Source organism: Castor canadensis, chromosome 14 (assembly GCF_047511655.1).
Source record: "Castor canadensis chromosome 14, mCasCan1.hap1v2, whole genome shotgun sequence".
Taxonomy (NCBI): domain Eukaryota; kingdom Metazoa; phylum Chordata; class Mammalia; order Rodentia; family Castoridae; genus Castor; species Castor canadensis.
In genome coordinates this window covers 82,654,273-82,668,533 of record NC_133399.1, presented here as the reverse complement: position 1 = coordinate 82,668,533, position 14,261 = coordinate 82,654,273, and positions in this window count along the sequence as shown.

Genomic DNA, 14,261 nt, shown 5'->3' with positions numbered 1-14,261 from the left:
ATCAGAGACTACTTTAAGAACCTATATTCTAATAAATTTGAAAATCTTGAAGGAATGGACAGATTTCTAGATACTTATCACCATCTAAATTGAACCAAGAGGATATTAATCACCTGAGTAGATCTATAACACAAAATGAAATTGAAGAAGCAATAAAGAGTCTCCCAAAAAAGAAAGGTCCAGGACCTGATGTATTCTTTGCTGAATCCTATCGGAACTTTAAAGAACTAATACTAATCCTCCTTAAACTGTTCCATGAAATAGAAAGGGAATGAACAGTGTTTAACTCATTTTATGAAGCCAGTATTACACTTATCCCAAAACCAAGCAAAGACACCTCCAAAAATAGGAACTATAGGCCAATCTCCTTAATGAACATTGATGCAAAAATCCTCAATAAAACAATGGCAAACTTAATTCAACAACACATCAAAAATATCACTCACCACAACCAAGTTGCCTTCATCCCAGGGATGTAGTGGGGGCTCAACATATGCAAATCTATAAATGTAATACAGCATGTTAATAGAAGAAAAGACAAAAATCACGTGATCAGTGCAATAGATACAGAAAAAACCTTCAACAAGATCCAATACCACTTCATGATAAAAACTAAGAATACTAGTAGTAGAAGGAAAGTACCTCAACATTATAAAGAATTTATGTGACAAACCTACAGCCAACATCATATTTAATGGGGAAAAATTGAAACCATTTCCCCTAAAATCAGAAATGAAACAAAGGTGCCCACTACCCCACTCCTCTTCAAAATAGTCCTGGAATTCCTAGCCAGAGCAGTTAGGCAAGAAGAAGAAATAAAAGGAATAAAAATAGGTAAAGAAGCCATCAAAATATTCCCATTTTCAAGCGATATGATCCTATACCTTAAAGATCCAAAAAACTCTACCCAAAACTCCTAGACACCATAAACAGCTAAAGCAAGGTGGCAGGATACAAAATCAACTTACAAAAATCACTAGCTTTTCTATATACCAATAATGAACAAACTGAGAAAGAATCTAACAATTGTGGTTATTTTCAAAATAGGATTAAATTGGAAAATGTGAGATAGCAATAAATCCCCAATTTAGACATAAAAGAAACAAAAAAGAAAATACAAGATACTGGAAGTGAATCAAAATAGTAAATTCCAGATAAGTGTCTAAAATATAACAGCAATAATTTTAAGTAAATGCTTATATTAAACTAGATATTATTAAATTAATTCTCAAATTTAATTATTAATATTAAACAGAGTAGAAATAACGCAAAAGTGTAAGCAATATATGGATTACTACCATAAGATGAACATTTCAAAAAGTCAAGAAGATCATTAATTTAAAATTATTAATGTTGTACAGAAAATGGACAGTATCAAACACATATCCAGAGAAATTATATTTACCTGAAGTGTGAAGAACATTTCTAGTTCAAGCATCAAAATAAAATTCCAATTTTGAAAGGAATTATGATTAATCAATAAGGAATATGCTAACAACCAAAACTTATAGAAGACATACTGAACATACCAGAATGTCAGATTTTTTTATAGAATATACAGTGATGTTAAGAATATAAAGAAACTTGACCAAATGTCTACTGAAAAAAAAACAGATACAAAAGAATATATATGTATATTTATATTCTACTATATTTATGTACATATATGTATATTACTGTGGATAATAAGCTTCAGAAAAAAATAGTGGTGACTTTGGGTAGTGTGAGTGACTCTTACAGTTATCATGACAACCTGCTGGGTAATGGAGGTGTGTGTTACGCCTTGATGTTTGCAGTGGTTACAAGGGTGTGTGCATTTCTAGATATTTATCCAACTGTGCACTTAAAATTATATACTTTGCTATAAAATTATGCTTGATAAAAATTAACTAGTTAAAATGACAACACTATAAAGTGGGGTTTCACAAATTTGTGAGAAGTATCTAAAGTACTACATAAAAATAAAAGTTCAAAAAATTTATATGAGAAGTGAAATTCACATTTAATCATCTATGAGCACCATTTTAATGCAAAGGTAGAAAGAAAAACATCAGAAAGTACATTAAATTCAGTGTCGATGGTTAAAAGAATCAAATGATGAAAATACTGAGAAGATACCAAAAACTCCTCAAGACATAAAAATAAAAAGATATAAGAAATATATATTTAATAATATAGATTTTAATACAGATTTAAAATAGTATCTTAAAAATAGTATTTATTGAAAAGAAACGGAAACATTAAGATTGAAAAAAATATGTAACTCATCCAACCTGATAGAAAATGACACAGAACATCAGAAAAATCTTATAATCATTAATGAAATTATACCATTAATCAAAATCTTTTCACAAGAAAAAAAATAGGCTCTAACAACTTTAATGTTGTTCCACACATTTAAGTAATGGATGATATTGGTTTTATACAACACACTCCCCAGATTAAAGAAGGAAGATGCTCCAATATTTTCAGATCGAATTTTGTGAGTTAGCATGTATACTTAATATACACAAACCATTTAAGTACATAGAGAAATTATGGGTCAGTCCCACTTTTGGATAGATACAAATGCAAAACTACTAAAGCAAGTATTAACAAAATGAGCACAGTTATGTGTAAAAGAGATACTACTTTTTGATCAATTTAAAACATTTCAGAAAAAATCCTATAATCAGACACAGATAAAGAGATTAACAAGAAAAATATGATTATCACAGTAGATACCAAAACTTGGTAAAGAAATCCAAGATCCAGTCTTGATAAAAATCTCTCAGTAAGCAAGGAACAGAAAGATACTTATTTTCAAGGAAAGTCTGTATCACAAATTTTATTGCAAGCATTTTATTTACTAAACTTTATTGCTTTTTCATTAAGATTGGATTTGAGATACAGATGTAAAGTACACCTCTGTTCATGTTGGGTTTTTTTTTGTTGTTGTTTTGTTTTGTTTTCAGGAGGTTCTAGGCAAGTTTTCTAAGAAAACAAATGTGAAAAGCAAAATCCTAAAGATTTAAAAATGGAATTGTGTGCATAGAAAATGGAAGGAACTTACAGATTAATCATTAAGATTTATACAGAAACAGTTAATTAGAAAAAAGTCAACATATGTTTCAAAAATATTTTTTAACTATTTCCAAAGTATGCTTCCATACATTTAGCATCATCAATATTTTTCACAAAAGCAACTAAAACTATGCAGGATCTTGAAAACATAAAAAGACTTTAGGAACAAAATTATAGATGTTTAGATATATAGGGAAGGTATAGCACATAGTCATAAATTTGGAGATCATCATATATTTATTCCACTAAAATCGTGTGTTTAGATATAATCCCTTTCATAGGTATATTAGATAACATATTGTGTAAAGTAAAAAGTTCCTTGGAAAAAAAATAGCGAGTCATTCTTATAACTAGATGCCAAGCAAAAACCCAAAAGTTAGAAATAGTAAACTAAAAATATGCAACCCATGCTATCATAGAGTATTCCAGAAATTCTGACATAAAATTAGCACAAATAGAAATAATTGTTTTAAAATCTGGTAGCGCTAAAGTAAAACAAGGAATATTCACTGATAGGAGAGGAAGATGATGGAGAATAGGTAATTTAAACTGAAAATTTGAAAGTCATATATCCCTTGATAAGAGTTCTAATAGAGTTGTCAGCAGGGAGACCTGATTGTAGTGGGTTAGAGTACAGGATGTGACACCCATGAAATTTTCTTCTAAATAAACATAGCAAAGTAAAGAAGCAAAAGAAGAGGGACAGTGGTTTTAAAAAAAAGACTATATTGTTTCCTTTGTCACTGTTATACTCAATTAATTTGATAACTCATGTGAGAAGATAGAAATGTGTTAAAATAAAAAGAGTATCAACCACCTACGTGATGTTATCTAACACATAAAGGATGAAGGCTGGACTTTGAAAGACAAGTGCACTTCCCTTGCATGGTGTAGAAAGATCACTGTAGTCAGAAAGAATGTGGTTTCAAAGATTTCATGTTCTTCTCATCTGCTTGTTTCTGTTTGCTTGTGAAATAAGAGGCATTATTGCCAATCTAAGGTTTGTGTACAGGAAGTTAAAGTGAGAAGTATCCACACTGATGTGGAATGTCTTCAGCTTAGGTTGTAAACATGCAGTAGAAGATTAGTTTGGTTTAATTAAGAAAAGAATCTTGCCAGTAACTGTGTAAATGAGAGAAGAGTGCAAGTCAGTCTAGGCTGTTTAAAATGATTTGCCATCAACAAAGAAACATTAAATCAAATCCGAGTGACTAATGAAGGATTAAGGATGGATGAATATAAGGATTTTAAGGTATAATAATTTTATATCTTAACATCCAAATAATACATGAAGTGGAGCCATGAAAATTTTAATAAGTGGTACTTCTAGTTGAACTAAAAGAAATGAATAATTTTTTGATTTTCCTCCAGTTTGAGGTATTCTGTCCAAAAATAACAATCTATAAGCAAACTACTTGCCCTATTTGTCAATTGTGATTGACCAAATTCTGCTTTTAAAAAAAATTACAAGTTTTATCTTTTAAATTTGGAAAACACTTTAATGCAGAAAGTGGATTGTCATATTAGAAATATATTATAAAATACTTTCTTAACAGTATATTAAGGATAGTGGTTGAAGAAAAATGCCCCAGTACAAAAATATGCAATGATCATATTTAACTGTCTCCAAGACCTTTAAAAATGCATCTTAGTTATTCTCAAATTCCCCATGAATGGACATTTCCCTTCAAAAAAGTATATATTCATATTATTTTTTAATACATTCTATATCAAAAACTTACAAATATGTTATTAATAAAGTAACTATAAAGATGAAATATATTTATTGTGTGAAAAATATTACATTGTACACATCTGATTAAGAGTATTTCAAATTTCTTCAGTATTTTGAAGTTGATGTTTAATGAGAAAAGTATAATATTTAATTGATAAGGAATTAATCTAGGACTGAAAGCCTGGTTCAAGTGGAAGTGTGCTAGCCTAGCAAGTCTGAGGCCCTGAGTACAAATACCAGAACTGCCAAAAACAACAGCTAATCCAAGTATTTCGTTATTGAATTTTAGTTTCCATTTTTAAACAAAGAATCCAAGATCAAAAGTCATATTAAAAGTTTTGGTGAAATACAGTGCTTTCATGTCTATACACAAGGTCCATTGCATGGTCTTTGGCTAAATTTTTATGATATATTTAATTTATACTCATGGTTATTTTTGAGAAGAATATGATGTAAAAGAATAAAAATCAACATGAATTATTAATTTTCAAAAGTGAAGTTGATTACATAATAAGAGTATAAAGCAAAGTAACATTAATTCAGAAAGTTGTTTTTCAAGAAGATTCAATGAATATGATATTACATTCTTGAATTACCCTGAAATTTTGTATACAGCTGAACTTTCATTTACTTTACATATTTTAATAATATTTCAATCCAAATACATATATTTGGCCTACTAATATGTTAAATATATTATCATTTAAAATGCAATTCCCAGTGAAAGTTATCCAAGTGGGATTATAATTTCAATTTTTATAAATTATATTTTCTACAATAACCATAGCATAGTCAGAGTATCTACAAATGGCACAGGAATTACAGAGGCATATTTTAGTGAAACCTATTTCTATAAATCACTGTGATTAAAACATTATTTACATCACTTGTGCCTAACAATTCTGACATTAGCAATATTTAGGAAATTCTAAAATATATGCGTTATCAGAGATGTTTTATCTATGATTTGTATATGAGCATTCCAAAATGCATTTCTGAGTTGAATACTCATGATTAAATGTATATTATTATGAAATTTTATGTTCGCAACAACTAGCTCTACTTGAAAAACTCACTTAGTGTGCATCAGCAGCTAACAGAGCAAACGTTCCAGGTGAAATGGGCAACTAAAATGAGAAATCTAAATGACAGAATGAGAGGATTTGTGATAAATTAAAATTGAAAAGAATGCAATGTTTAAAAAGCTGACTAGTCAAGCAAACTGAGTCCTCCAATATAACAATAATAATTTTATATAAGAGGCCGTATGCATTTTAAATAGTTGTGTAAGGAATAATATTTATATTTGGAAATAAGGTAAGAGAAAATAAAATTTCACAAAGGGTAAAAAGTGCATGAAACTATATTTATTTTTATTTGTGAGATATAACTTTTGGATGCAGATGTTAATCATCCAGGAAATTCAAGTTAAAATGGCAATGAGATGTCACATCACACATTTTATAATGGCTACTATGAAAAAACTAGAGATGACAAGGTTTGGCAAGGATGTGGAGAAAAGTAAGCCATTGTAGGCAATTGGTGGGCACATAAATTGAAATGCATATTGTGGAAAACAGTATGTAGATTCCTAGAGAAAATATTTAAATAAATGATTCAACTTCAAATAAATGATTCAACTTCAGGCTATATGCATGAAGGAAACAAAATCATTCTCTCCAAGAGTTATCTGTACTTTCATGTTTTTTGCAGTATTATTCACAATAGCCAAATATAGAAACAACATGAGTAGGTAGACAGATAAGAATGGATAAGGACTGTGTGTGTGTGTGTGTGACATAGTTCACAAAGTCCCATCTTAATTTTAAGGACTTGTTCACCAGTGTGATGCAATTGAGAGAGAGGGTGGAAACTTTGAGACACGTGGCTTAGTGGGATGTTTTAGACCATTGTATTGATGCCCTCAATGGGAATTACATAAACCTGTCCATTCTTCTCTCCCATTTTGCTCTGTGGTTGCCCTGAGCCAAGCAGCTTCTTCTGCCACGCATTTCATCCACAGGCCCAAAAGTAACAGACTGTGCATGGAAAGTTCCAAGACCTTGGGCAAAAATAAACATTTCTACATTTTAACTTGATTGTGTCAGGTGTTTTGGTACAATAGCACAAGTTCGATCAACACAGTATATTAGTATAATAGAATAATATTCAGCCATATAAAAGGAAACTCTTTGCCATTTGCAATAATATGGGTAAAACTTAAGGATATTTTGTCAAGTTAAGTAATTTGGAGAGAAAAAGACACTGTATCCACTAAATGTGGAATCCAAGAAACCTAAAATTCACAGAAACAAACTGCAACAGTGCCAGGGCCTGCTCTGGGAAAGGGATGAAAAGTCACTCAATTGGTACATACATTCAGTTGTAAGAGGCAAACATTCTGAGGCTCTAACACAGCATTTTGAGTACAGTTAGTACTGCATTCATTGAAATTTGTTGAGTAGACTTAAATGTTCTAAACAAAAACAGCTAATTATGTAGTGTGATAAATGTGCTACCTTCATTATAGCAATCATTGAACAATGTTTATGTCAAATTATCCTGTCGTACACTTTATGTGTAAGTTATTTGTCATTTATACCTCAATGAAACTGAAAAAATTTTTAAAGTAAAATTTCCTAAATAAGCAGACCCTGTTTCTCCAGGCCAGAGTCTTTTTGCCTTGCTCTGAAACAACTCTTTTTCTTCACTCCTCACTGCCTTGTATAATTCATCACGTCTACATATCCCCTCAGGACACATAGAGTACATCATCAGAAGCACAAATTATTTACTTTTAATCCTCTTCTACTATCCTCTACAAAAAGAAATAATCTTCATTTAGAAATGCAGAATATGTACTTTCCATACAAGAATGAATATAGAATTCTTAAACCTGTTGACACCACCATGAAAAGGGGACTAAGGTAGAAAGAAGAAAAATAGAGGAGATGAACCAATTTGGATTATTATACATATGCACATAGAAATGTCACAATGAAACTCCCTGTATAACTATCTCAAATAAACAAAAATATCTTTTTTTCTTCAAAAACGGAGAACAGGAAGGCAAAACACATCCTGTTCGGACGGTTGGTACTATGGTAGCAGGGAGGATATAAGGGAAAAGTGATGGAAATATTACTGCACTCATGCATGAAAATAGAAAATAAAACCTGTTCAAACTATTACAGGAATGGGGGAAGGGGAATAAAGGAGAATGATGGGCGGGGTGAATTCAACTGTGATATAAGAACTTCTGTAAATGTCACAATGTACTCCCACTACAACAATAAAAGGATAAGAGAACTATAAAAATAAATAAAATATATCTTACAAATTAAAAATAAAGAAATAAACAATAGACCCAGACTAGGCATGGTGGCTCAAGCCAGTAGTACTGGCTACTCAGAAGGCAGAGATCAGGAGGATCATGAGGCCAGCTGGGACAAAATGCCCACAAGATCCCATCTCAACCAACGGCTTGGCATGGTGGCTCATGCCTGTCATCTCAGTTATATGGAGAAGCACAAATAGGAGGATCATGGTTCAAACCTTCCCAGGCATAAAGTGTGACCCCATCTCAATCTTGAACAATGCAAAAAGGGCTGGTGGATTGCCTCAAGTGGTAGAGCTCCTGCCTTAGCAAACTTGAGGTTCTGAGTTCAACTTCAGTATCCATAATAGTAATAATAATAGTAAGTAGACACAGATAATAGAGGTAATATCATTCAAAGGTTCACAAACCATCAAATTCTTTAACCTGAACTGAAATACATGTCAAATTTCTCACTGATTCAATAGTTACATCAAGATAGTGTTGGTCAATCAAACAGCGTAACCATGGAAGGGGTTGCTTTAGCTTCAAAACACCTCTCACAAGTGAGGCTAGAGGTTGTGGAAATTTTGTTTTCACTGTTGTTTGGTATGCTCCTTATGAATAAAAGTCTAAAATACATAAATAGCAATCTTCATGAAATTCAAATCTGTATCATATCATCATTGATGGTAGAAAGAAAATAACTTTACTTAACTATTCAAAAGCCTGTATTGTCACCAGTGCCTTTTTTTTTCCTAAGGACCAAACTGAAATACCAAACTTGTTTGTGCAAGGACAAGCCCTAGACCTTCTGCAATGTCAACAGAATGATGAAAATTTATTCTCTTTTGCTGATGGTAACTTTTGATGTCTCCTTTGTTTCACATTATTTCTACTTTCCTTTAAGTCTCAATATCAAACTACAACGATAGCTATTGGTAATTATTTTTTGTAAGATCTTCTTAAGTTTTTTTTAACTGTTTAATTGGAATAACATCACTAAATATAAAGTCACAGCCATCCATAAAGCAAACTAGACTTCTAAAGACTTTTACAAAATGTATTTCTTAGTGTGCTAGCACAATTTTATACATTATAAAATGTGTACTCATTGTAATTAACTTCTTTCCTATTAGAAAATTCCAAATCTATGTCATTGTGGATTGAGTCAGTGGGAAATCATGAACGCAGACTGAATACTCTCATCACTGAAAGTTTTCATGATTAAAGCAATCTGGAATCCCACTTTATGTTATAAACATAAAAATTAATTCTCAAGTACAGAAGATATCACTTCAAATATTTCCAGTCACCCATGAATGTCATTCTGATTACTTAATGAAAGTTAAGAGTATGAAATTTTTACTAATGAATAATATGTGAATGATATTCTACCATTGATGATGATAGCTATTTACATCTCCATAATAAGAGACAAACTCTCGGTGTGAGAGAATGTGTTTAGAAACTTTTAGGCGGAAAAATAAACTGCAGTGTTTCTGAAGTGAGGAATGTTTCTATCAGAATTTAAATAAAGCTCACTTTAATCTCTAAAGTATTAACCAAAAGTGAAGGCAACCTCAAGAACATAAATAATAGAAAATCAGAAAATGTTATCCTGATAAAGTCTTTTCAAGTTTTTACTGCAATTAAAGTTGGCCTTTAAACATTCAGATTTTTTCATTAGATCAAGGGCGAACACAACAAGGGGATTGGACTTTGAGCACATGATAAAAGAGAGAGCACACAAGGGAGGGGTGAGGATAGGTAAGACACCTAAAAAACTAGCTAGCATTTGTTGCCCTTAACACAGAGAAACTAAAGTAGATACCTTAAAAACAACTGAGGCCAATAGGAAAAGGGGACCAAGAGCTAGAGAAAAGGTTAGATCAAAAAGAATTAACCTAGAAGGTAATACACAGGCACAGGAAATTAATGTGAGTCAACTCACATTAATGTATAGCTACTATACATTATGTATTAATGTATAATATAGCTATTATGTATTAATGTATAGCTATTATGTAATTATGTATTAATGTATAATATAGCTAATTAATTACATTATAATTATTAATTATAATTAATAATTAATGTATGTTATAGCTATTAATTACATATATATGTAATGTATATATACATAATGTATTAGTGTATTAATGTATAATATAGCTATTATGTATTAATGTATAGCTAAAACCCTTGTTCCTTTCTATTATTGCTTATACTCTCTCTACAACAAAATTAGAAATAAGGACAAAATAGTTTCTGCTGGGTATTGAGGGGGTGGGGGGGAGAGGAAGGGGGCTGAGTGGGTGGTAAGGGAGGGGGTGGGGGCAAGGGGGAGAAATGACCCAAGACTTGTATGCACATATGAATAATAAAATTAAAAAAAATTCAGATTTTTCTCAACTAATTGAAATGTGTCCAGATTTCATAATAAAAAATAGATAACTTCTTCCTCTCACTTACTGCGATGTTTTTATAATTCTGTTAAAATGTTTTATTTTAATCATAATAAGAACTCTGCAAACATATGAATTATTCACTTTTTAAAATATTTTTCATATATATTTTATAAATTTGAATGTTAATATAAACAAATTTTTGATTAATTTAAAAAATATTGAATAGTGATGTGATAATATGGATATATTTCAAGAGATAATTAGGATATTTGTTGCAAAAAATCCACTTTTCATATATGAAATATTGCATTTATAACATTTACGTATGTATTTGTCACCATTAATAACAGTTTTATAGTGAGTGAAATTCCAAAAAGTATTATAAAGAAAATATTTGACAAGGTATTATGTCTTGTTATGTTTAAATACATGAAAACTCAAATTTCATATTGCATTTGTGAAAATATGGGAGCTCTTACCTATCAAAGTGTCTTTTATTAAGTCAATAAGATACACTTCATTAGTTAATATGGCTCATCCATATAGCATTCTACTCCCTGAATACTGACTGCCTGTCCTCCATTTACATTCAGATGATAAGATGTACCAGCATTTCATATATCCTTTCTTTTCAGCATGTCATATTTCAATAAATAAAGGCAAGTATGTTGATGGCTACTCTAACTCAACACCCACCAAATACGTGAAACTAGTCTTGCTATGTTCAAATTTTCTTTGTTTATTTAAAGAAACAAAACAATACAGATAAATTCCTTCTCCCCATGTACTCAGCAATTCCCTTTTCATTTATTCCTAGAGATCTTCCATGTATATTTACTGTATATGCTTTTTTGCACTCATATTTATACAGGCACATAAACACTAATATGGCTTTATTGTTTTGTTTTGAAATTGCATGTAAGCAATATTACATTGAATCTTGAATCTGTAATTTTTGCATCTTGCTTTGTTGAGAGTTACTGATGCTGATACTCATAGACCTAGTTCAAATGCATTGTTATGTTTTGTCCTAACCCATTGTGTAAGAAAACCAATGTATTTCATTATTCATGGGTGATACGATTTTTACTCCTTGTTAATATTACAGTGTTATACCACACACTTACTATTACACATGCTTATAGATTTGTATACAATTGGAATTGATGGATTGTAATAGCCTAGGCTCTTCTTCAACTTCACTAGACATTGCCATGTAGCGTTCCAAAGTGATTGAACAATGCACGTTCCAGTCATGTGACAATTCTGGAGTGTTTTCTGAACATCTATAGGTGAGAGTCATTCAGGTTTATTACACTGAGTGACTTGTTTATATTATTTGTCCATATCCTTGTGGGCATGTTTGTTTTTCTTATTGCTATTTGGAATTGTTAGGTTCAGATTTGTACTTCTTTGTCATTTACATGTGTTGTAAATATGTTCTTCCAAATTCTGCTTTGTTTTATCACTTTTTACTTGAATTCTAAGTGTTACTGTCTAGATTTATTTATTACATCTGTATATATTTATCATGCTGAAACTATTTTTTTATTTTTAACAATTATAAAATCTGCAAACAGTCCTTATTATAAGTTTTAAGCATGACACTTTGACCACAATAGGTTTCAACCTCAAGTCTAATGCCAGCTATGTCTCATGCTTTCTAAACATTCTTCTGCATCTTCCTTTAATGACTGCCTTTCCTTTATGTTATGTAATGCCTGAGATCCAACTTTGTAATGAACTTCTTGTATATACCCTCAACAATCTTACTGGGTGCTTTCTACCTTAACTAGCATGGGCAAAATGTAACCATAGTTTAAAAATCTAACTTTGTACCTCAATGTAGCTACAGAAAAAGGCAAAACCAAGCTAAGTAATCTCACTTAAGTTTCTGACAGTCTGAAGTTGTTCCTCCGTGAGAATTGGTTTCTTAATATTTGCTGATTTTATAGATATGCTTATATTACTAATTACAATTTAACTCCAGTATATTCACAGAATAGATTTTCAGAATTATTTGCTTATAATTATTTGGATTTTATAGTCCAGAATACAATCTAGAGTGGAAAGTGTTCTGTATTCAGTTGAGAAGAACCTGCTTCATACAATTGTTGAGTGCAATATTTCATAAAATGTCAGTTAAAAAGTGATATTTGATGTTTTTCAATTATCCTATATACTTACTGATTTTTCTCTCTACATGTTCTAATAATTATTTGAGAATAGTCTTATTGAATAATCTGTTATTTCAGGTTTATAAAGTCATTCTTTATATATTTTTTATTTCTGTTACTTGGTACATAAATTTTAAGATTAGGCTTTCCTTGTGATATTTCCATCTATATACATATGTACTATACCCCCCAAGTGGTTCATCTGCTGTGCATATCACAAGGAAACTCCCTGTGTAGATACTTTTATTTCAAACAAGCAAAATATCATTTTTTCTTCTAAAAATTGGAGAACAGAAGGGTAGAACAGGTCGTTTGGGAGAGGAGGGGTTAGTATCTATAAGAAGAGGGAGTTGGCAAGGAAAGGCGGTAGAAGGGTGAATACAGTGCAAAAAATATGTACACATGAATGTAAACACAAAATCGATATCTCTTGAAAGTATTCCAGGAATGGGTGGAGGGGCATAAAGGAGAATGAGAGAGGGATGAATCCAAGTATAATATATTTGATACATTGTAAGATCTTTTGTAAATGCCATAATGTACCCCACCCAGCAAACAATAAATAAAAAAAGAAAGATTGCGTTTTCTTGGTGAATTTACTAACTTTTATTATCTTCTTTATCTGTTATTGTTGTTTGTTTGGAACTCTACTTTGACAGATTAACATATTTAATCTTCAGATTTAGCATGATGAATCTGTTTGCACCTTCATACTTTTATGCATCATTAGAGTTAAAGTAGATATCTTATAATCAGCATGTAGTTGGTGCTTGCTTTTAATTTCAGTATGACAATTTCAGGCACTTAATTACTGTTTATGACCTTTACATGTAGTGTAAAATTATTGATATGATTTTGTTTAAACCTACCAACTTTGTCTGATTTGTTTTTGTTCACTTTTCTCTTTTTTACTTTTTAGGATTAATTCGCATGTTATGATTTTGTTTTACTTCCAATATTGACTTCTTATTAGCAAGTATTTTTTGTATTATTTTAAAAGTTCCTATTAATATTTAGAGTACACATCTGAACTTTCCCCATCACATTCAAATGATTGCATGATACTAAACATAGAATAATATCTTCACATGAGAATAATTCTATTTAAATCTTCTCAGTGTTTGTTTCTGTTAGCATACATCTTATTCCAATAGATGATATAAACCCCACAATGCTTTATTTTTATCTTTCATGTAAACAGTGAATTATGTTTTATAATATACATTTATATGTAATCATGGAGTTACTATTTTTGTGCTCTTTATTTCCTTGTGTAGTTCCTAATGTCCATGTGGTAGAACTTCCTTTAAAAATCTCTATTTTGAAGAGCTTTCATGCAGCTTGGCTTGTGATGAACTACTTTAGCTCTGTAGGTGTGAAAAAAGACTTTATTTCATCTTCAATTTTTTTAAAATTTTATTTTATCGTTTTAGTTGTACTTATGTGTATCCCCCTCCCCCACCTCCAGGGAGAACCTGTTCCGCCCTTTTGTTCTCTGATTTTGTTGAAGAAAAAACATAAAAGATAACAAGAAAAACATAGCAGTTTTGCTACTTGGA